The sequence below is a fragment of the Scyliorhinus torazame genome, chromosome 15 (genome assembly GCF_047496885.1).
Source record: "Scyliorhinus torazame isolate Kashiwa2021f chromosome 15, sScyTor2.1, whole genome shotgun sequence".
In the NCBI taxonomy this organism is placed as follows: Eukaryota; Metazoa; Chordata; class Chondrichthyes; order Carcharhiniformes; family Scyliorhinidae; genus Scyliorhinus; species Scyliorhinus torazame.
Genome location: NC_092721.1, coordinates 73,643,208 through 73,668,474, shown reverse-complemented (window position 1 = coordinate 73,668,474; position 25,267 = coordinate 73,643,208).

Here is a 25,267-nt window from a genome sequence, read left to right as displayed (position 1 = left end):
TCTGGCCGAGGATCTTCGCCAGGTTGAGGCCGGGAGTCGATCCCATCCCGACACCAAACACGCCTTGTCCTCCGTGCGACAGCCCGTGGCCCCACATGGACATGTGATGGAGTGTCCCTGACGCATAGAGGGGACACCGAGGTGGCGGTGTTCAGAAATGGCCATGAGTCAGACGGTCAGTAGCGATTTGTTGCTGACAGCTCATCGCAGAGCGGGTTGTCATCATCCAGCATGGCAGTGTTCACACCCGCTTCCAGAGGTATCAGTCTACCGAGAGTGACGAGGTGCCGCAGGTGCAGTGCGGCGTGATGGTGGTGCTGTGTCTGGTTGGGTTGGGCGTTGGAGCGGGACGTGTGTGAGGGGGGTGCTGCATGGTGCCAACGCGCGCGGTCAATGGTGCCAGTGCCCTGAAGAACGATGCCCTCTCCCTAGTGAACGAACCGTTCGCTAATCAGCGCATCGCGTGCCCGCTGCCCCAATCGGTTCCGTCGTGCGGCCTCTCGGCCGTATCCCGCGCCCCGATGGTGTCTATGCCCCGCTGCCCTCCCCCCCTCCCTCCTCTTCCCCCACCACACCCTCCTCCTCCTCATGATCAGTGTCGGCGGCCTCTTCGGCCTCACATGCGTCCTCCCCCTCCGCCATGACATTGCCCCTCTGTTGGGCGATTTTGTGCAGAACGCAGCATGCAACGACGATCCGTCCGACCCTGTCAGGGTCGTATTGCAGGGCGCCCCCTGATCGGTCCAGGCACCTGAACCTCATTTTGAGGAGACAGAACCACGTCTCCACAACACCCCTGGTTGCTGCATGGGCCTCATTGTACCGGCTCTCCGCGCTGGTCTGTGGCCTCCGTATGTGCGTCATGAGCCCACGGCCGCAACTGATAACCCCTGTCGCCCAGCAACCAGCCCCTCATCCCGGGTGGGTGACCCTTGAAAATTGCGAGGGTGAACGACTGTGCCAAAATAAAGGCGTCATGCACGCTTCCCGGATACTGGGCGCAAACGTGCACAATCCTCATCCCCAGGTCGCACACCACCTGTACGTTGATCGAGTATGCCCCCTTCCTGTTCATGAAGACGTCCCTGTCCCACGGTGGTGCACGCAGGTTGACATGAACACCATCCACGACGCCCTGTACGAATTGCGATGCCCTGGCAGCCTGGTGAGCGCGGTCCTCCGGGAAGTCGATGAACCGTCCCGCGACTGCATAGAGGCAATCGGTTACTGCCCAGGTGCACCGGTGCACCGACGCCTGACTGATCCCGCACAGGTCCCCGCTCGGCGACTGGAAGGAGCCGGTCGCAAAAAAATTCAGGTCCACAGTTATCTTCACCCTCACTGGGAGGGCATGTCCTCCCCCTGTTCCACGTGGCTCGAGGTGTGCCAGCAGGTTGCATATTTGTGCAACCGTCCCACGGCTCATCCGGAGTCTGCTCCTGCATGCCACCTCCGTCATGTCCTCGTACGAGATGCGGTCCCGGTACACTCGGTCACGCATGGCACGCCTCTGCCGCCTTGGAACGACCACCTGATCGTCCTCGTCCCCAGGTGACCCTTCAGGATCTGTGTCGTCGTCCTGTTCCCGGCTGGCGACGTGGGGGTGGTCCGCACCCTCCGCCTCCTTGTGGACTGGTCGGGCATGGTGGCCTGTAGCAGCAGAACCTGGCACGGGGCCCTCCGCTGCCACTCCCTCTGCCGCACCCTCCATGAGCCTCCCTCCTCGCATGCGACTGTTTGCCATCTGCATGGCTGCCGCTGCCACCACGGCGGTGAACATCGACGGCTGCTGCGGAAATATCGTGCACTTGAAGGTTGGAGGGGGGTTGGTATGGGAGTGAGAGGCAAGGACGGTTGTTAGTAGGGCGCTTTGACAAGCGGCAGCCAGGGCCTTTTGGATGAATGGGTGCCCAGGTAGCCTGCACACTGTTCAATCAGACACGCACCGTCCCACCCGCCACAGTATCTGTTTCCCGCACTGCTCAACCCGTGCCTCCGCATCGCTCGGCCAGCAGACAGACCCCTTCACCATGGCGCCGGTTTGGTATGATGTCTTCGCCACCCTCCTGCCGCCGCACTCCATCGGGGGTTCTCTGTCCCGCGGCCAACCATTAGTTGGGCCCTCCCCCCCTAACCCGGCAGGATGGTGGGATCATTTCCCCGCTCCATCCTCCGTTCCCCTTCCCAGGAACCACAACACCGCCATCGTCCCCAACCCCATTTTCCCCTTCCGTGCACTCCTTCACATAACCCATCCTCGTTGGCCTTGTTGTCGCCCGTCCCAGACCGCTGTCCCCCCACTCCCCCACTCCCTCCCTCCCCCCTCCTCCTCCCCCTCCTCCTCCCCTCCTCCATCCCCCAAACCCCCTCCCCACCCTCTTACCTCCCCCAACCTCCCATCCCCCCTCCCCCTTCCCCCCTCCCCCTCCCCCCCTCTCCCCCTCCCCCCCCCCGCCCTTGCCCTCCTATTCCCCCCTCCCCCCCTGGGGCTGATAATTTAATTTTGTAGGGGTGAACGGCGACGGCGCGACCTGGGGTCACGCCATCGGGACTTCGGCCCATCCGGGCCGGAAAATAGAAGGGCCTGTGTGAATGCCTCGATTGCCCTCTCCACGGTTTCTCCGACTTGCGCAGCGCAGACCACGATTCAGCCGTTCCCGCCAGTTGGGAGAATGGCGGGACGAAGTCGGACTGGCGTCGCCAAAATGGCGCAAACATCGATTCTCCAGTACGGCGCAGCATGGGAGAATGGCACCTGTAGTGTTCACAAAGACACTTGAAGCAATGTTCATCAACAAAGCTAAATTTATTTACACTACCACTTTCAACACTTATTCCAATGGTAAACAAATAGATTATATTAAGCTACACTCGCTAACACTATCTCTGTACTCTCACTCTCACTGTATTCTATTATAGCTCTACTATGCACTTCACTCCAATCTCCTCTCCTCTACTCCACTCTCTCCCAGAAGCCTAAGAGTCAGTGCCTTTTATAGCACTGTTCTTAGCTCCACCTAATGGTATATTGTAACATGACATTAACTCTTCACATACTGTACTATAACGCCACAGGAGTGAAGGTGGTGTTGGGAGGGGGATAACACATGTGTCATGGGGAACTGCAACTGCGCAGGGTCTCACTTTCTCGCCCGCGGTCGAGCTCTACCTCGTCGATCTCCCTTTCTTCCGGGCTGCCAACCACATCCAGGGCCCTCTGCTCGGTGGTGGAGAGGGGCCGCAGATCCGGCGGTCCCCCTCCTGTCTTCTCCCGCTCCCAGCGGTCATGCGCTGTCTTCTCTTGGGGGTGGAGGGAAAAACAGAAAATGACAGTGTTAGACAGTCTGACGAATGCAGCCCAGGAGGTGGGCAACTAGTGGCCTTAGTGGTCAGGGCACCCAGACATGGCGGCTGATATGGGTACCGGCATGTGGGGCAGGTTGGGAGTTTGGCCACCCTCCAGTTGGGAGGGGTAGGGTTATTGGTGTGTGGTACGGGAGTTATGCCAGGGACACAGTGCTGCCTACTCACCCTGGCCACCCTGAGGAATTGTGCAGTTTCTTCCGAAACCACTAGCCAGTCCGGACTATGTTGCCCACAGTGCAGACCGCCTCTGTCACCTGCCCTGGCATGACGAACAGCGGTAGGTGGCAGCCTCATTCCTGCGCCCTGTTACAGGGTTAAGAGCATCTCCTCCACCACATCCAGGAGGGTCTCCATCTCGGCATCGGTGAAATGGGTTGTCACCCTCCTTGCTGCCATCTTGTTGGCTGGGATGGTGTGTGTGGGGAGTGAAGTGTGTATATGCGGCTGCAGCTTACCAACCTCCTGAGTGTGAATCACAGAACCGGCGAATACGGCAGCGTTTCTCATTGGAATCCATTATGTTCCACGTGGCGCCAGTGCTAGCCTGTTAAAAGTACTGGAATCAGTTCATGTACAGCACCAGTTTTGCTGTCGTGTAAGTTCACAAATTCTGCCTTAGTGTCAACTTTTAGGGCCAGGTTCTCCAATTCTGAGGCTAAATGCAGAGGAACCGTGTTGTTTTACGTGGAAAAAAATCAATGCTGCACCTTCACTGATCCTCTGACCGGTGGGGGGCTAGCAGCCGCGCCACGTAAAATGCCCGGCCTCCACAAAATAAATGGCTGGAGAATTACCGGGTCCGTGTCATCGCAATGGCACAGTGACGACCTGCAGCGGTCGTGCAGTACAACATGGCGCCGGCCATGCGCGGACCCAACCTGCCAGCCTTTCGCCAGCCTCTTGCCACCCCCCCCACCAATCCCCCCAACCCTTACTGAAGCCCCCCTCCCCGGTCAGCAGCACAACTCCTGCCCGACTATGGCGGCGCTGAATTCGGTCCGCAACCGCCATGATGGGTTCCCGCACGGCTGGGACCACACATCAACCGCACGGTCGTGAATCCAGCCCATCGGGCGGAGCATCAGGAGAGGGCCTTCAGGTGACATCCTGATGCCGTCCCAATGGTGTGCGCCGCGTGCCGCGATGAGGCATTTTGGAGGGGGCAGAGCATGCAAAACTTCCATAAAACAGGCGGTGCCCCCAATCCTGTCGTAAAAAAGGATTCTCGTTTTCCCGATGCCGATTCCGTAATCAGCGTCGGGAATCGGAGAATCTCGCCCAATGTTACAGAAACGGAGCACCCCGCCACTTTTGTTTTGTTCGAGGAGAAGTTAAGGAGCTCTCCAGATTATGCAAAGTACAAGGGAGCTCATGGGTGAAAATAGAATTTAACAGAGAGTGTCTGCTTGGATTTCCAGATTTAAAGTAAAAGTGTTTCCACAATATAGGATGGAATTTTCTGATTATTTCATGGAGTGGCACAGCTGGTGTGAAAAATGGGATGGAAGCCATGAGTCGCAATGGCAACTTCCTCTGCTGGATTTTTAGACATTCAATCAAAAAAATGTTAATGCACGGGTCCCACAATGTCACCCTGGCGAAGCAGGATCTAGTTGTGTCCGCCCGCCAGCAACTTAGATTTCTAAAAGTTCGGAGTGTCTTTTAAAGGGCACCCCGACTTAAAGAAAATAAAAATAGAAGCCCTCCATTTATGGAAGCCCATGGTATCCCCCTCACCGAATCCCTCCATGGACATGGAACTCAAACGTCCCCCTTCACCGTAGTGCCACCACCCTGCCCCCCCCTTCCCCGCCCACCCCCATGGAAGCCACCAACACAGAACAGGAACTCACACAACACCCCCTCATGGAACACACCCTGTGGCACTGCCTCTTGTACCAAGCGGCAGTTTGAAGAAGAGTTTCCAGGGAGCAATGCCAGGGCTGTGCCAGGGTACTTCCTGGGCATGAACCTCTCCCTCCTGGCAGCTGTACTCACCTATATGTCTCCGGCGGGATCTGCTCGCCAGGTGCATGTCACCGGGGACCTGTCATGATTCACGTTGACGTACCGTCCCACCGACTTACTCAAATGAGGAACCTGACGTTGAATATCGGGATATCAGTAGTGTGTAAGCTAGACTCTTGAGTGGGCCTCATGAGTGGTCCTCCTTCATTTCAGTGGGCCACAAGATTGAAACCAGGTTTGTTCACTCACCATGGCCCCATGAATAAGATGAAATACATTTAATACATGCCAAATAGTTCATGATGAGTTGTAGAAAATTCTTAATCATTTATTACTCTGGGGCGGCACAGTGGCACAGTGCTTAGCACTGCTGCCTCACAGCACCAGGCACTCGGGTTCGATTCCAACTTCGGGTGACTGTCTGTCTGGAGTTTGAACATTCTTCCCGTGTCTGCATGGGTTTCCTCCGGCTGCTCCGTTTTCCTCCCGCGGTCCGAAGTTGTGCAGGTTAGGTGGAGTGGCCATGCTAAATTACCCCTTTGTGTCCAAAGGTTAGGTGGGGTTACGGGGATAGGGCAGGGAGTTGGGCCTAGGTGGGGTGCTCTTTCATAGGGTCGGGGCCGACGCGATGGGCCAAATGGCCTCCTTCTGCATTGTAGGAATTCTATGATTCTATGAACTCCAAGTGGTAAAAACAAAATAAATTGGATGCATAGGGGGCGCACGGCTCTCAGTCAAAACTGTACAATCAGCACACACTTCACTTCACTTTCCTTTGCTTTACATGCATGTCACTTCTGTCGTGTTAGTAGTAAAAAAGCTACAAGGATGGAAATCGGCGAAACGTGACAACACTGTGAGCGGGCAATGGTCAACAAAATGTCTCATGGGCCGCATTCAGAACCCAGATGGGCTGCATGTAGCCATGGGTCACATGTTGCCCAGCACTGCATTACGTCATTGGTGGGGAAGCGGGGATAATTGAAATGGGAAATCCCACCAGCGGAAAAGCAGTTTCGGGTCTCCCACGGGATTTCCCCACCCCGCCACTGATCCCGGCTCTGAAAACCAGTGTGGAAAATCCCTCCTGTGGTGTTGAGTGGTAATTGTTTGGTCTAACTTTTGTACAGTGACGTGAAATCATGTACCATAATTTTTCAAGATAATAACTGGGAATTTGACCCTCTTTTTAAGTTACCAGCCTCTACCGGGATCGTCACATTACAGAATCACAAAATACATATCATGCAGCTCCAACAAACAAAATGTCATCCTGTTCGTATCTGGTCACGAATGCTGAACTTACAACTCGCTTATGTATTAAAATATCCTCTTTGAACACCTCAATTTGGATATCCGCCCATGTGATCCAGTTGCCATGGGGAGAAACTCAAATAACAATCCACCGAAATGTTGGGTGCCAGTTTTAGCACCTTTCACAATATCTCACGGAACAAAAGACAGCTAAGACTGGCAGAACAGTTCCTGCTGTGGAAAAGCACAAAACACCGTTTACGTGTTAATAACCAAGCAGGATGCTTTCGCGTTTCTGTTCATAGGAAAGTGAACAGAACAGATGGAGCTCTTGAAGATTTAAGGAATTTGTCAAGGTGTGCCATGCTAGTGATAATCATATCCGGAAAAACTTGGGCAGAGAGCCTCTCCATTGTTCATTCTGCAAAGTGTGAAGTTGCAAGATGAGCCCTGCGCTAACATTATTTAAAGGAGATAAGGGGTTGGATTCTCCGTTTCTGGAAGGATCTCTGGCTTTTACACGAAAAAATCAGCAATGCCACCTCACCGAAAAACTCCCAGTTTCCATGTTGTAAACGGCCGGAGAATGCCGGGTCTGTGGCCACGTGCGCACGGCGGCAACCTGGTCGCGTCATAAAACAAGCAACTGGGCGTGCGCGGACCTGACCTGCAAGATAGTGCCCCCCCCCCACCTCCCTGGCCAACCCCTGTCACCCCCCACCAGTCCCCCAGCCCTCAAGGAAGCCTCCCCCGGCCAGCAGCACGGCTCCCGCTTGACTGTGGCGGCGCTGGACACAGTCCGCAGCCGCCACGATGGGTTGCCAACTGCTGAGAATACATGTCAACCGCGTGGTCGGGAACTCGGCCCATCGGGGGCAAAGCATCAGGGGAGGGCCTTCAGGTGACGCGCTAAGACTGTCCCAAAGGCGTGCGCACGCGACACGGTGATGCCATTTCAGAGGGGGCGGAGCATACAAAACCTGCATCAAACAGGCGCCGCCCCCAATTTCATCATTAAAAGGGATCCTCCGCCCGATCTGCGATTATGAAATCAGCGTCGAGAACCCTGCCCCCAAAGTATTTTTCTGGACCTTTTCCTGTTGACTCGTGTCTCGAAGCACTATGGAATTTCATGCCCATGTTTTGGTGAGTTTTCTGCATCCTTTCAGGGTGTGGGGTGGTGTGGTGATGGCAAGCAGAGGAGTAGTTGATCTGCCAACACAGGGAGGGGCAGAAGTGGTAATTCCTCTGTGTCGATCAGAGAACAGTGGCTAGATTCTCTGCACCACCGAAATCACGTTCCGCGCTAGGGCGGAGAGTCCAGTTTCCGGCATGGAATTGGGCCCGGTGCCAGTTCTGCGATTCTTCGCCCCCCGAAAAGCACGCCGATTATCGACCACCTGAGGCCATTGCCTGAGGCCCGCCCCACTATTCTCCGTCCCCGACCAGCCGAATTCCCTACGGTGGTCCCACAATCCTTGATACCCGCCTGGCGGTTGTGGACTCAATCCGAGGCCCCACAGTCGGGGCGGGCCGATCGGAGAAGTGGGGGGTTTCATTGGGGATTGGGGTTTTTTTGTGCGGGCGGTCCAGATTGGGCGCGCGGCCGATTGGGGGCACTATTTCCACGGTCCAGGTCTGTGGGCTGAGTCCGCCATGGAGTATGGCGTGGCCGCTGGAAGCCGCCGCCATGTGCATGCGTGACCTCTGACCCAGAAGTGAGGGGGGGCATATCGGCAGTTGGAGCTGCGAGCTCCACGACAGCTGCCTGCTAGCCCCCTGCAGGACTGTGAATCTGTGGCCTTTTGACTTCAGTTTTCTTGGCATAAAAGACCACAGTTTTCACGACGGGGTGGGGACATAGTCCCAAAAACAGTGATCCACAATATGCTTTGCCCTCCTAGCTCTACCACTACCTAGGTGCATCCCTAGAATGCACATCTGACGTGGAGGGAGCCAGCTGCTTACCACACCCCATGGCCTTTGATGCCCCTGGTGGGCATCCTCTGGGGTCACTGAGGCTGGAGGGTCCCAGCTTACATGTCAGCAGCACATGCACAATCGTGCTGCCCTGTCCCATTCGCTGACCCGAAGACGGGGCCTCATCAGAGGGGTGGAACTCAGGGGAGCTTATGGCCACTGTCTTCACTCCATGGGACAGGTCCGGGTTGCAAGTCAATGCCCCCTCCTCCCAGTTGGTGTCCCTAGGACCCTGGGATTCACCTTGGGATGGAGTCGCCATGAGTTCAAGCCCTGGCTGCCCAACCGGGACCTTGGATTCATGTTGCATTACATTCACCCCCCCCCCACCATCTGGCCTGGGCTTGCAAAATCCTACCAACTGTCCTGGGTTGGGCACAATTTGCACCTCTTTAGCCTGTAATTATCCCTCTCTCCAGTCACACCACCTGGACCTGTAAAGACTTAATTACCGGCAAAGACTTGCATTCAAATTATCGTCTTGCATCATTGACTTTATGTATATATATGTTTCTGGAACTTACCTCGTCATTCACCTGAGGAAGGAGCTGTGCTCCGAAAGCTAGTGATTCGAAACAAATCTGTTGGACTTTAACCTGGTATTGTAAGACTTCTTACTTGGTTGTTTCGGCACTGCAGGCCTGTCTGCTGGCTACACTCCCCGAGCTCACAGCTGCCGCCACCTCATCCCATGCAGCACAGGCTGTCCTATGGTTGACCCTCCTGGACCCTCGGGGAAACAGGACATCCTTCCTGACCTCCACAGCGTCTAGCAGCCTCCCCAGGTCAGCATCCATGAATCTTTGGCCGGTCTCCTTGGTGCCATTATTGCGAGCTGGCTGGAGTTGGATGAGCAAGTCCAGCTTAAGTGCTGCTCGACTTTGTTAATGGGGGGGCTGGCGAGCGCGGTGCCGGCAAATCAGCCTTCATTTGCGACGAGAAGGCCGTGAGGCCTTGTTAAGTGGATCAATTAATGTTGAATTGCGTTGCCGCCTCGCTGGGATGGGCACTGGGAAGCTCATGGCAATTCCCGCTCGCTACAACACTTAGAAGTCTTTCAGGAAAATCGCGCCCTACATCTTTCCCGCTTGTAAACCTAAGACTCTCACATGAAATGAAAAATGAAATGAAATGAAAATCGCTTATTGTCACAAGTAGGCTTCAAATGAAGTTACTGTGAAAAGCACCTAATCGCCACATTCCAGCGCCTGTTCGGGGAGGCTGTTAAGGGAATTGAACCGTGCTGCTGGCCTGCCTTGGTCTGCTTTCAAAGCCAGGGATTTAGCCCTGTGCTAAACAGCCCCATTCAATTTAAGTATCGTAAACAACCCACATATGAACTGTCATGTGAGAGTGCCTTTAAGAAATAGCTGTCTATAAATGGGTGTGTATATAAATATCTGTAGTGAGAGTACCTTTAAAAAATGGGTGTTTACTAGTGCAGTGATGCCAGAGTGTGGGTGGAGCTGGGCTGTCTGTCAGCTTTTTACTTTCGTTTTAGGCTGTTTGCTGCAGGGTGTGTTTTAGTTTCATTTTCAGTGTTGGAGCTGAAGCCAGACAGAGCAGCTGTACTGCTGTTCTCTCTGTCATGAAAAGACTATCTCTTGACCATTTGGTGAATTCAGAATTATAAATGTTTTCAGTAGTGACTTTAACCTGATCTGCTTCTGTTAAAGGTTATGTTTTTTGCAAGTCTTCTGGATGTTAAAAGGACAGCGTAAGCGTTACTTAGTGTTGGACTCTTTGGGGGTTGTTTTTGAATTAATGGTTGCTAAGATGTTCACTGTTTGTTTTATAAAGGTTAACTTGAGTTCATAGAATAAACATTGTTTTGCTTTAAAAAATACTTTTCCATTTCTGCTGTACCACACCTGTAGAGTGAGCCGTGTGCTCCCCATGCCACAATCTAGTAAAAGTTGTGGGTCAGGTGAACTCCATGATACACTTTGGGGTTCTCTAAACCCTGGCCCATAGCAGAGCGTCGAGTCATTTCTTCGAGTTCAGCTTGTCTGTTTTCTCCAAGTATGTAAATAGTGTTTGAGGTACAAGGATCTCTGATGATGTAACTGAGATTTGCAAATTTGAGGATATTGTTCTCCATGATTAACTCGATTGTGTGAATCTGGGAGATACACAATCTCAAAGTTGTACTTTAGATGCATAGGAGTTTATGACCAGGTCCTGATGATCTGTGCGGAGAGGGAACTTTCTACTTTGGGGTACATGTGTCAATTTTCACGAGCGTAGATGCAGCGTAAATGCTCTCCAATAGATTATTTAAGTTCAGTTTCTGACAACACACTTGATATTTATTTTCTCCCTTCAATGTACTGTACAGCTCCAATCACATTTCCAGATGCATCTGTTGTGACATACATTTCCTCATGTGGATTGAAATGGCCAAGGACTGGTGGAGATGCTATTCTCACTTTTAATGCATCAAACACAGTTTGCTGTATTATTGTCCATTCTCATTGTGCATCTTTGCACAGTAGCTTCATAAGAGGCTCTGCAATGTCTGTATGCTTAGGAAGAAATGTGTGATAAAAGTGGACTGCACCGAGGATCATTGCCAATGGGGTCTGAAGTGTATGAATGGCTTTGTCATTGTCGTATGCAGGCTTTACTCCAGCTGCCATCACTCTGCACCCTAGAAAGTCAACCTCTGGTGCCACAAATGTGCTTTGTTGAGCAGCAAATTGTATTTTGCGAGTCAAGTAAGTACCATTGGTAAGCACTGATCATGTTCTAATTTGTCCTTTCCATGGACAACACTGTTGTCAAATAGGTTGAGTGTCCGTTCAATGTCTGACAAGAGGGGAGATTCTGGAATGCACTAGGTGATGAACTTAATCTGTAGGTCATTCTGTCATGCTGAACACATCTTTGCGAGTAAGAAAAGCTGTAAGATATCAGCTTTTCTCTGCTCGTGCTATCTGAAGTTAGCTCCGTCGCATGTTGAGCTTCCTGCAGACTGCAGAGTTATGAAATGATGCCGATGGCTCTTGAATTATAGGAAATGGGTACGTTTCTGCAATGGTAGCTGTGGTTGAGGCAATGGCGCCGACCATTTTGCTGAAGTTCGCGCCTTTTTCACGGGATCTGAATTCAGCATATTCAATGGTGGCTTTCTCACTTGCTTTACAAAGGTTGATGGCTTCTTCTAAAGTGAAGGTAAATTTTCTTAGTAAACATTCCTGCATTTGCTCTTCAAATATGCCAAACATAATTTGGTCACGCAGGATTGATTCTGTAATTGAGGAGAAATTGCAGCATTGCGCTCGGAGCCTCAAAACAGATAGAAAAGAGTCAAAAGATTCCCCTTTTAGCTGCACCCTTTTTTAGGACATGTGTCTCTCATACACCTTATTGACCTGTTCTTTGGTCCATTACTTTTTCATACTTTTTTTTACCTTCATTTTCTAAGAAATCAAATGAGTTAAAGAGTTCAAATGCCTGAGGAACTGACAGATTTAGTAGGGGAGCTATTTTCCTCGTGTCAGGAGCTGATTCAAGTGCAGAGGCAGAGCGAAAGACTTCAAACTGTTGCTTGAAGTTTTTCCTATTTCAACTTAGTTTACCGGACATCTTGAAGTTATTTGGCTTTTGCATAGCATCCATATTGGTCTCGGTTTTTCTTTGTTCTTTGCAGATGTTCAGATGTGTAGCGATGCGCTGATTTATTTTCTTTCTTCTTTCTTACTGCTTGCTTTTCTTGAATACACTCTTGGTACCATGTGGTGATCATTGTGAGGGGTTTCCAGGATGGAAGGCCTAGTTATCACAAAGATACACAAAGCTTTTTTGAAGAACTAAACTAATTTTATTAACACTATTAAATTTGACTTTGACATTTATTCTGAATAGCAAACATGCATGTAAGAATTAAACTACGCTCACTAACACTGTCTCTATTTATGAATTATAACTATTATATCTTAACTAACTCTGCAATACACTATGAATCTTATCTTCTTCAGCTCCAGTCTAAACTCCTCCCCTAGCTTAAGAGCCAGTGCAATTTATAGTACTGTCCCTTAGGTCCCTCTGGTGGCTAGGCTTAATATAACATAATCTCTTCACATGCTGTACATTTGTATAATGTCACAATAGCTTTATGAACTGTCTCAAGGCTAATATATAGTCTAAATTCACCATTTTGCATCATGCAATAACCAGTTTCAATACCATGGCGGTGAGTTGATTAACCCAGTGATACTTTGTTCAGCTCCTATGAGAATTTGGCATAGATTGCAAATGGCAATCCCCTGAAACATTTGCAGAACTGGTGGAATTGATATGTCAACACAAAGAGTGTGACAGTACCAATTAATCTCCCCAAATCTGATAAATTAGGAAGAATCTCAGTGTGCATTGTCTGCATCATCAATTGCATTAATGTGCACTATGATGGGGTCTTCAAGTTTGAATCCAAGAAAAGGTTTACCCCCATAAGACTTCTGCCTTTCGCAAAATAGACATGAACCTGTCCAGGGTGATGTTTCTGCAGTGTACAGGAATTATGACCATTCCCAAGCTGAAAGAGTCACAAGAGTGAGAGTAAGTTGCAAAAGTTACCGATGGTAGAGTTTGTACTCAAAATAGATGCTTTCGCACCAGTGTCAATGAGAGGCAACTCTGAGCTGCCTGCAATCTCAACTGAGCAATCCATGAATTGACCCGATGCTTTACCATTCGGGATGGTATGCACATGCTGTATCTCACTCTCAGAAAGAGATTCATTCACAAGTTGAACTGATGAAGTTTGCTTCTTTGACCTACACACCTTTGTGAAGTGGTTCCATTTTAAGCATGAGTTGGACATAGTGTTGTGACTCAATGAGCATCTTCACAATGTAGGCAGCATTGAAAGTACTTGACACTGATGCGGCATGCGTTGACTAGATTGCTCAGGTCTCTTTGTCCATAACACTTGCACTTGAGCTAGTTGGGCAAGTTGCACCTGAAACCCTAAACTTGAGGGTATATTTCTGTGCAACCTCTTTGAATCTAACATGCCAAATTCAATTTGGATTGCCAAGGCTTTTTCCAAGGTTAAAGCAATATCAGCCATAAGGAACTGTTCCCTAATTTGTGGAATAGAAATCTTTTCAATTAATTGGTGTAGCCACCTGGGTTGGCCACTTCCTGACTTAAAATGGAGGTCCGCAAAGACTACAGGGAAATTCAGCCAACATAGGCAAAAACTAGCAAGTGCAAAAATCCTGTGTATGAGAACTTGCAAAAGCCCAAACAGTACTGAAACTCACAGCCATCTGCATACTAATGAGCGATCCCCGGGTACAATTAAAACCTGTAAGGTGAATAAGGCCAAGCCAGACTCCTCGGCGCCAGCAGGAGCCAAGACAAAGGAAGGCCAACAGACACTCAGGGACCGCCCAGCAATCAGGGAACAACTCCAGTATTGGAGAAATCGATCCAAGTGATCGGAACGTAGTCCAATCACTTGGAGCCAGATACGGGGTCTGCCCCGAACGGCGCGAAGCCCCTGGGGACTATAAAGTAGAGCCCCCAAGTTCAAATCGTCCTTCTTGGCAGGGTCACTCAGCAACTCGAATCAACCCTTGAGAATGAACTGCCTAAGCTGCCGCATCAACCAAGTAAGTCTCCAGTCAATGCACGCTACGAGATAGGCGCTCCTAGCTACCAGTCCATACCAGCTTTTGAACCCTGCAGACTCAGATCGAACGAAAGGCCATTTGTTCCCCTGACCTGGTGGGCCAGTTCCGAAGCTAAGTATAGGCCTTTTAGTGATAGAGAATAGTCTAGAAAGTAGAGTTTATGCATGAGTAGTGATTTACTGTGCATAATAAATGTGTTTTGATTTGAATCTTACTAACTGGTGTATTGAGTTATTGATCAGTACTTGAACTTGAACATCGTGGTGGTATCATAAAGATACCTGGCGACTCTAGAGTAAAGGTTATAGAAACAGAGCAAATTAAGTAAAGATACAATGGGCAACATTTAAGAGCCAACCAAAAGTTAGCAACATTGGCCATAAATTAATTTGTTGGTTAGTGTCCGTTGTGACAGCACAAAGGGAGCAGGGAAATTAATTAAGAAGTAGTATATGTTGTTCTTTCAGAGGGAATGCATGCCTAATGTGGACAAACTTTGTCTCACCTCAGTGCTAGGCTGAGGATTGCCTCACTCCTGAAGGAGCCTGGATACAAACGGGTGATATTTCTTAACATCTTGTTTACTTGATATAAATAAGGCAAAGATATCTGCTGTTGTTCACCATTTAAACAATTTGAGTTTTGCTGATGAGAACGAATTGGGGACATAGTTAATACTAAGGCTTCAAGGAAACATAAGGCCTCGATAAACATGCAGAATGGGTTTGAAGTTAGCAAATGAATTTCACTACGCAAGTGTGAGGTGCTGCAGTTTTCGGAAAAATAAGGAGGCTACAGACTTCTTGGAAAATGAGGAAGCGAGATGAAGTAGAGAAGCAAAGGAGTCCGTGGGTAGATACGCAAATCACAATAAGTGGTGACACAGATTAATAAAGTCAGAAAAGAAAGCAAATAAAGGACGAGGATTTATTTTAGGAGGGTTAGAACTGAGAAGCTTGACTAGATCACACGTAGTGTACATAGTTCTGTTCTCCATTTTATAAAAAGGTTGCAGAGGCAGTGGAAAATGTGCAAGAAATATGTTGAGAAGCTGAGGAGTTATACCTACCAAGAAAGAATGAACAGGTTGGGGGGAGGGGGGGGTGGGGAGGGAGGGGGGGGGGGAGGGGTCGCAGCAGCAGGGGGTGGGGGCTCCTTTTCTCTCGAGAAGAGAAGGTTGAGGACCACCATGATAGAGTAGCTCGATTAGTGTCCTTTTGCTTCTGAGTTACAAGGTTATGGACTCAAGTCCTACTCCAGAACTGAAGTGCAAATCATGAGGCTGATACTCTAGTGCAGGACTGACTATTTGCTGTCTTTCAGATGAGATGCTAAACAAATGTCCAAAGAAGCATGTGATGAGGTAATGGTATGCCATGAAGCCACTAAAGTGCCAAATAAATGCAAGCTTTTGGTGTAAGGGTTTTATTGGGTCGACAAAGAGGAAATGCTTCCATGTGTGAGGCAAACGAGAACAAGTGGTCATATTCACTGCTCCCAGAGCAGCCTCCTCTACCTTGAGGAAATTAAACGCAGCTGGGTGGCCACTTTGTGGAACGCCTCCACTCCATCGACAAGCATAACCCCAATTTTGTAGACCACTAACCAGTCTGGAACGAGTAGATTTAAGAAAACTAGGTTTATTAACACACGCTAGTATTTACAATGCACACCAGATCTCAACGGAGTGTGAACTGCCAGTACCATACCTGGCCGACTTTATACAGAACTTAACTATGGATGATTTAGGGTGCCCTGCTCCATTAGCAGGGGACCGCATATTCGGCGAGACTCACGGGGATGTTGATTGCTCCAACCCCGTAGGTCTCGTGTGGATTATAACACGCAATTTTCCTGTTGCCCACCATTTTAACTCAGCACCTTGCTGTCATGTCAAACACGTGCAACCTTTGCCTGCTGCAATGATCCAGTAAAGCCCAGCGCAAGCTGGAGGTGCAGCAGCTTATCTGCCGATTGGGCACGTTGAGTCCCTCATGAGTTCAACAACTTTAGATTGTGACCTTTCTCTTCAACTCCGATTTTAAAAAATATCCCATAGAAATATTGCTTCAATGCAAAGCCCCTCCAACTCCCACTCCCTCTCCTCCTCTCGCATCAGGCCATCTGTCTTTGTTCTTAAAGTTGCAGCATTTTGTTGCAATCTTTCAAAGCTACACTTTAATATCTAACGTATTCTCCCTTTCTTCAGTTCTGACAAAGAGCCAAAAGGACTCGAAACGTTAACTCGGCTTCTCTCTCCTTACAGATGATGCTGCTCTTGCACCATAATTATGAGCTAATTCCCAATAATTCTACTCGAACATTCAGGAGAATCATTTTCACCCAGGCAGTATATGCTCAGTGGGGCAAGTGGCATGGACACATTCAAGGCATGCTAGATAAACACATGATGCAAAAAGGAATAGAATAGTATGTTGATAGGGTTAAATGAGTGGGGGAGGAGCATGGAAGAGGCTTGCTTGTGTGGAGCATGAATTAATTGAGCTGATTGGCATCTTTCTGTGCATCGTCTGTTAGAATGTCTAATGTTCTGTGGTACAGAGTCATATCGATAAAAATATTGAAACCTGCTTTTTTTATTAACTCAGCCAATGGTGGGAGATTTCAGTTCATAACAATGTCCATGAAGGAGACAAGATTCCTACTGCTGTCTGGTGTCCAATGAGCCTGATCATAAACGACATGCTTATAGAAACAATCAGAGTCAGTTGTGATCCTTCTTGCATGGTTGAAGAACATGTCTACGTTGACATATGGAGATGAAGCAGATGTGGAACAGTACTTCAGCAAAAGCAAGTTGTTTTTTTCCCTTATTCTTTCATGAGATGTAGGTGTCACTGACAATGCAGGCCTTTGTTTACCATCACTAACTGCCCTTGAATTGAGAGGCTTTGTCGGCCATTGCAGAGGCAGTTAAGAGTCAATCATATTGCTGTGGGTCTAAAATCATGTTTCCAGACCAGATAAGGATGACAGATTTGCTTGCCTGAAGGATATGATTGAACCAGCTGGTTTTTTAAAAATAACATTTAAATATATAATTTATGGTCACTGATCACTATTCCTAGCTTTCATTTCCATTTATTAATTAAATTTACAATTCACCAGCGGCTGTGGGAGGGATTTGAAACCCCGAAAGCTGAGGGTGGAGTCATAATATACATCAGTATATTATGGTGCAGACACACACACACACACTGATGGACATGCAGTGGGACCAATCAGCATACACAACACCGCAGCCAATCACCAGTGAGAGCACACGCACTATAAAGACAGGGGAGGAGCATATCAGTCGCCTCCAGCGCGTTTTCAAATGAATACGGGACCAAGGCCTTCGCCTCAACGGAGCCAAATGTTCCTTCAGCCAGACGGAACTCAAGTCCTAGGGGACCACATCTCCCGGTTGGATGCGGACAAGGCGGTAGCCATCACGTCCATGCAGAAGCCAGAGGATAAGAAGGCGGTCCTCCGATTTTTGGGCATGGTCAACTTCCTGGGGAAGTTCATCCCCAACCTCGCCTCCCATACCACAGCTCTCCAGAACCTGGTCAGGAAGACGACAGACTTCCAATGGCTTCCCGCCCACGAGCACGAATGGGAGGAGCTTAAGACCAAGCTTACCACGGCCCCGGTATTGGCATTTTTGGATCCCACGAAGGAAACAAAAATTTCAACGGATGCCAGCCAATCCGGCAATGGGGCGGTGCTCCTGCAACAAGATGAGGCCTCATCATGGGCTTCCGTTGCAAATGCGTCATGTGCCATGACCCCTACGGAACAGCGCTACGCGCAGATCGAAAAGGAGTGCCTGGGCCTGTTGACGGGAGTCGACAAATTTCATGATTACGTGTACGGCCTCCCCCAATTCACTGTCGAGACCGACCATCGCCCGCTGGTCAACATTATACAAAAAGACCTGAATGATATGACCCCTCGCCTCCAACGCATTCTGCTTAAACTCTGGCGGTACGATTTCCAGCTCCTATACACCCCGGGCAAGGACCTGATCACAGCTGACACTCTGTCCAAGGCAGTCAACACCCCGTGTGATCCAGAGGGGGTCGTCTGCCAGGTTAACGCCCATGTGGCCTTCACGGCCTCCAATCTGCCGGCCACGGATGAACGCCTTATCCACATTCACCGCGAGATTGGGGCTGACGCCCTACTACAGTGTGTCATGCGCCACATGACGGACGGGTGGCTCAAGGGCCAATGCCCGCAGTTCTACAATATCAGAGACGATCTGGCAGTAGTCCTCCTGAAGCTGGATTGCATCGTGATCCCGCACAGCATGCGCCAGCTCATTTTGGAACAGCTGCACGAGGGCCACGTTGGCATGGAGAAGTGCCGACGGAGGGCCCGAGAGGCTGTGTACTGGCCCGGCATCAATGAGGACATCACCAACACAGTGCTCAACTGCCCCACTTGTCAGCGGTTCCAGCCAGCCCAACCACGTGAGACCCTACAGCCCCATGAGTTGGTAACGTCCCCTTGGTCTAAGGTAGGCGTTGACCTGTTCCATGCGCTCGGCAGGAACTATGTTCTGATTGTAGACTATTTTTCGAACTACCCGGAGGTCGTACGCCTGCACGACATCACATCATCGGCGGTCATCCTTGCCTGCAAGGAGACCTTTGCTCGTCACGGCATTCCACTCATTGTGATGTTGGACAATGGCCCCTGCTTCGCGAGCCAGGAATGGTCCAACTTTGCCAGCCGGTACAACTTTGTGCATGTGACATCCAGTCCCCTGCACCCCCAATCTAATGGCAAAGCGAAAAAGGGCGTCCACATCGTCAAACGGCTCCTCTGCAAGGCTGCCGATGCAGGATCCGACTTCTACCTCGCCTTGCTGGCCTATCATTCGGCCCCACTCTCCACGGGCCTGTCGCCAGCCCAGCTGTCGCACCCTCAGGACCACGGTGCCATCCATTCACGTCCCAGACCTCGACCACGTTCCGGTCCTTCAGCAGATGCAACAGTCTCGTGCACAACACAAGGCGGCGCATGACGCTCGGGCGACTGATCTCCCTGCTCTGGCGCCGGATGACAACGTCCGCATCCATCTTCCGGAGGGTGGCTGGTCTGCAACGCTGTGGTTCTTCGGCAGGTGTCTCCCCGCCCGTTCCTGGTTCGTCTGCCAGATGGTTCCATTCGCCGCCACAATCGGCGTGCCCTTCGTCTCGTTCCACGCTCGCTACGGGATCCTCCACCGGTGCCACGCCCTCCTGTTGTCCCCAACCTGGACTATGTGGAGATTCCGAATACTCTGCATCCTCCTCACTCTGCCATGGCCCAGCCCGTTCCTCAGCCGGTGGCTCCTGCCCCACCCTTGAGGCCGTCAACCAGAATTCGTCCCCACCTCGGAGACTTGACTTATGAGTTTTAGGATGTTGGACTCTTTGATCTGTTCTGTTATCCTGTTTCACCGTTCCAGTAGTTTGTATATAATGTTCATTTCGTTGTTGGTGTGACACCCTATTTCTCTGCACCAGGCACCTTCCCTTGTAAATAGATTAGCCTCATGTACATAGTCATGTAAATAACACGCACACACATAGTCATGTGCATTCACTACACAATATTTATTGTCACGCAGGCACATATTCTTTATATAAAACGGGGGATGACATAATATACACCAGTATATTATGGTGCAGACACACATACACACTGATGGACATGCAGTGGGACCAATCAGCATACACAACACTGCAGCCAATCACCAGTGAGAGCACACACACTATAAAGACAGGGGACAGGGGAGTTCCCGCTCATTCTAGTAGCAGCCAGCTCGGAGCACAGAGCTCACAGCCTGCAACACAGACATTCACCATGTGCTAAGTGCATCACCTGGTAAGACTAGGCAAGGGTCAACAGTTAAAGCTGGTATTGCATTTACCCACAGTTCAAGTCTGTTAATATAGTTAACCTTATAATAAAATAGAGTTGCACCACTTCCAGTGTTGGTGACCTGTTTGTGATCCAGGACACCCAACACATCAGGTGGGATCTACCACCCGCATTGCACCTGAAAAGCAGCAAGGTCGGTAGATGCCAGGAGATTCCTCTTCCAGGTTCTACCCAGCTTACCACGCCTCGCGAGATCACGAGACGTCACAATGTGAACCCTGCCCATTGTGGGCGGGATCACGTTCTGACAAATCTGCTTATTAGAGTGAGAAGCTAGTCTCACTCTAATATGCATTTCCGAAATCTAACCAAGGCATGGGATCTAGCCCCCTCACCTTGGAGACCTTGGGTGAGTGCCATTCAGTGCTGATCTCCACAAATGGGGAACAGATGGAATGGCATTCGTGTGGATCTCCGAGGGGATCGGAGGCACTCCGGTGCTTTCCGCCTGGGCAGTATGGCACCCTGGCATTGCTGGTGTCACTTTGGCACCCTGTTGCTGCCAGCCTGGCACCAAGGTGACCAGATGGCACTGCCAGTTGGCAGGGGCACTGACAGGTGCCAGGCTAGCACTGCCAAGGCACCAAGCTGGCATTTTCCATACAATGGGGATTGGGCCCAGGGGGTGCGGGAGGTTCAACTTACCTTATGGATAAGTTGGGGCTTCGGGGGAATTTGAAGGTCGCATCGGGTGTGGAGCATGGGGGGGGGTGCGTCGAAAGATCGGGACACGTTTAAAAGTGCCGAGCAATGCAGAAAACGGGACTAAGTGCAGCCTCGGCCGTTTGTTGCTTGCTGAGCCCCCCCCTTACCCCCATCTACCCGAATGGCCGTTCGCTAGCGTGGTATCTCTTGGCTCTCCTAGCCCCAGAAAACACCCGGCTATTCGCGCGTGCTACGGGACTCTGTTCCCATTCCGATAGGTCGTACGTACATTAATTTCTAGTCCAGTGACATTACCACCACGCTATCTTCTCCCTCCATTTTCTGAATCACATTCAACAGAAATGCAGGCAATTCAAGTTATTAAATTAGTTAATAAGAAAATGAGGATGCCTCCAATTCTTGATCAGTGTTCTTTCTGAGTTAAACTGCAGTCTGGCATGAAATCAAATCTCTAATGCATTCAAGTGAAATGAGAAGGAAAGAGACAAAATCAATGGTGGGGGTAGAACTGCAGTAATTATAAGATAAAAACACATTTTTTCTGGTGAAAGTTAAATACATATAACAAAATACTAAGTGTTTAATTAAGCAAATTTAATTGCCACTTGAATGCACATGTTCTAAGTTCATTTTTACCAAAGTTTGTTGCAGTCTTTTTGAACACTGAGCTATTGGGTTGGAGATAACTTCATTGAACTCACATGTTTGACTCCGAACCATTCCCGTCTGGGAGAGCTTTCTGCTGCAGGCTTTTGTCTGTATGATTTATTTTGTCTTCAGATGTTTGCTCTAATTTTGCTTATCGGTTCTTAACTTGTCACTTTAATAATTTCTGCTTCCAGCTTCTAAGTCTGGTTGCAACCTTTTCCATTTCAACAGTCACTCAGTTCAGCAGCCTCTGGTGGATCCAAGCTTTCAGCTGGTTACTTGTAAAGGTTCTTGCAGCAATAACCTATTGTGGTATATTTTCATTTTGGAAATTTATCTTTTATGTTCGCTAATATTTTATTATACGTTCCTTCAAAATGTTAATTAAATTAAATGCAAAACTATTTTGCTAAACTGAAAGTTACAGCCATCCTCCTTCATGTACATTGGCTTCATTTTCTTTATCTTTAATTTCATTTTATTTCCTTTTACTTTATTCTCTTGAGTTCTTGCATAATCTTCTAATTTGCTCTGCATCCTTGAATTAGAGCTATTTATAATCACGTTACACTTGCCGTAATTACAGGCTTCATTTACAAGCATGCTATTAGTTGCCTGCAGGTTGCACACTTAATCCAAACTCCGCCCATTTAGTTTCATGCCGTCTTCAGAGTTGATCTAAGAAAGTCATTGCAGTCAGTTGTATTGTCTGCAGAGTGGTAGGAGAGACCTGCACTTTACTTATTAGTATTATATATTACAGTGTAGGATAACCATTGCTTCAAATCTTCTTCAAAACCCCTTCATAGCCTCACCTTTCACTATATCTGTAAGAACATTAAGAACAGGAACAGGAGTAGTCCATTTGGCCCTCAAGCCTATTCGACCCTCCAATGTGATTATAGCTGATCTTCAACCTCAGCTCCACTTTCCTGCCTAATCTGCACATCCCTTAATTCCCTTTGAGTCCAAAACTTGATCTCAGCCTTGAATATATTCAACTACTGAACATTCACAGTTCTCTGGGATAGATATTCCAAAGATTCACAGTCCTCTGAATGAGCAAATCTTTGCTCAACTCAGTCCTACATGGCTGCCCTCTTCTCTTGAGACCATGCAACCTAGTTCAACCTTCATTGCAGCTCCTCTAAGTCAAGTATGTCCTTTCTTAGACACCGAGGCAAAAACTGTACACACACTCAGATGTGATCTCTGTGTAGTTGCAAAAAACTTCCTTACTCTTGTACGCCAACCTCCTAGTTATAAATGCCAACGTACAGTTTGCCTTCCTGTCTGTATCAACATGTTGGGTGGGATTCTCCGTTCCTGAGACTAAGTGATGACGACGGTCCAGGATTCGTGGACCTTCACGACAGCAAAACTGGCGCTGCACCTGGACCGATTCAGTGACGTGGAGGAGTTAGCACAGGCGCCACGTGGAATCTCATTGATTCCAATGGGAAACAGTGCGAGATTCACCAGATCCATGATTGACACTCGGGAGGCTGACAAGCTACAGATGTATATGCACAATATATTTCCCACACACATTCATCCCAGCCAACAAAATGGCACTGGTTGCGTTGGAGCGCACCCATCCCGCTGATGGGTTGGCAAGGGTCCGAGGTCACCTCGGGGGTTGCCCTGGGGGACACCCATATGATCTGTGGCCCTAAGTTCACAGTGGTCAGTCAGTGGTGTGCGCAGCTGCATTGCTGTCTTGCAGGCTACAGCTATGGTGCTCCATGTCCGTACACCCTGACCTCACGGCCCACCTCCTGGCCACCCCCCGTTACTCCTCCCGACCAGCGGCACGACTGTCAGAAAACTATGTTGATGTTACACACTTTCCGTACCCCCTCTCTCTCAGCAGCCACGGCGCCTGTTTCACAATTTTTAAAAGCACAAGTGAACCTCGCCATCAGGAATTCGGCCCAGTGGAGCGGGAGCATCGCCGATGATGATATTCCAATGGTGTTTATTGCATGTGCATTATGGAATGCATTGATACCGCTGTCGAGGCATGAAACCGCCACACGCCACAATTTTGGCGTCAAAAACGATTCTCCGCCCAATCGCGTTTCCCGTATCAGTCAGCCGAGAATCTTGCCTGTTATCTTTGGGCCTTATACATTACATTTACTGTCTCCTCATTATTCACCCCGTTATTTTTTTTTATTCATGTGCCACGGGCATCGCAGGCTATGCCAGCATTTATTGCCCATCCCTAATTGCCCTTGGGGGGGCAGTTAAGAGTCAACCACATGACTGTGGGTCTGTAGGTCTGGAGTCACATGTAGGCCAGACCAGCAGATTTCCTTCCCTTAAAGGACATTAGTGAACCAAATGAGTTTTTACGACAATTGACAATGATTTCATGGTCATCATCATATTTTTAATTCCAGATTTTTATTGAATTCAAATTTCACCATCTGCAGTGGCAGGATTTGAACCTAGTCCAGTGACAATACCACTACGCCACCACCTCCCCATCATCCTCAAAAACCTCTGATTTGACAAATACCATTTCTCTTTCATAAAACCATGTAGACACCACCTAATCATACTATGATTGCCCTGTTACCAACATTTTAAAAATGGATTCCAGCATATTCCTGACAACTAATGTTCTGGTTAGCTGACCTGTAGTTCCCTGCTTACTCTCTCTCCTTTCTTCATTAGTCATGTCACCTTTGCTACTTTCAAAACCACTGGGAAAGTGACAGAAGCTAGGCCCTACAAACCTCCAAGATCTACGTGTTCTTCCAGTGTTGGCATCCAGTCCGTCCCTGACTTCCTTTGCCCCATCATTCTTTGCCATGACTGCCATCTAGGGCCTTAACTCTGGAATTTCCTCCCAAGCCTCTTTGCTTCTCCACCTTTCTTCCTTTGAATTCGCCACAAAATCCTCCTCTTTGACAAATGTTTTGGTCAGCTTCTCTCATGTCGTCTTTTTTTTATTTTGCTTGATGTCAATTTTCGATCTCATTTATGTTCCTGTGACTATTCCATGGTGTGTTTTACCTCATTAAGTGCAGCAAGTCGTTGTTGTTTTCTTGCTTGTCTTATTAAGACAGCCCCATCCCATGGCGACGACTGTTTGAGTGCATAACATCTTCTTTTGACAGCTAGTAACAATTTGTATTTAAATTGCAGCTCAGAGTGACAGCATTCACTCACAGCTGAGTTGTTGTCACGCTTTAATCACTACATTTATCCATGTCTATTTATATTCCTATCTAAATTTTTCAGCTGTTTTTTTTTGTCTCTTTCAATTTCTATTTCATGCTTTTCTACTCCTGTCACCTTCAACCATTTTATCAAAGCAGACTGCAGCTGCATGTTCTTGTTGCAACTTTGCTCTCTGTCAAACCATCTAGTCCTAGCCTGCTATACATTAGAATGATTGCCATCATCTATTCCTGCTTCAAAATTTTGATAGAAATTACCTTAAACACTCATTCTAAGCTGAAATTCCTTCGCACGTTAGGTGGGAATGTTTACCCCAGAATGTTTTATGTAAGTTGGTGTTTGGGCGTCGTGGATGATCTAGTTTGCTTTAATATTGGAGTGCTCCATATTTTTAAAGGATAAATTTAGCATAATACTTTTTAATAAATACTGATCTGTTGTGAAGAAATCCGACTTCTGCTATGGTACCTGGTATTTCCTTTAGTTACTGTTCACTGTGATTATCCTATTGGCATGACAACATGTAATAGGTAGCACTGTTCTTAATATTTGCTGTTGTATGACCGTGGTTACTTCTGGAATGTGTTTCCAGCCTGTGTGGTGGGTACAAACTT